Here is a 226-nt window from a genome sequence, read left to right as displayed (position 1 = left end):
GTGGTGGGGGGCGCCTGTAGTCCCAGCTACCGGGGAGGCTGAGGCAGGAGAATGACGTGAACCTGGGAGGCGGAGCTTGCAGTGAGCCGAGATTGCGCCACTGCACTCTAGTCTGGGTGACAAAGTAAGACTCTGTCGGCCGGGCGCGGTGGCTCAAGCCTGTAATCCCAGCACTTTGGGAGGCCGAGACGGGCAGATCACGAGGTCAGGAGATCGAGACCATCCT

The sequence above is a fragment of the Colobus angolensis genome, unplaced genomic scaffold, assembly GCF_000951035.1.
Source record: "Colobus angolensis palliatus isolate OR3802 unplaced genomic scaffold, Cang.pa_1.0 Scaffold52, whole genome shotgun sequence".
NCBI lineage: Eukaryota > Metazoa > Chordata > Mammalia > Primates > Cercopithecidae > Colobus > Colobus angolensis.
The sequence above is the reverse complement of the archived record's forward strand: the minus strand, read 5'-3'. Positions refer to the sequence as shown.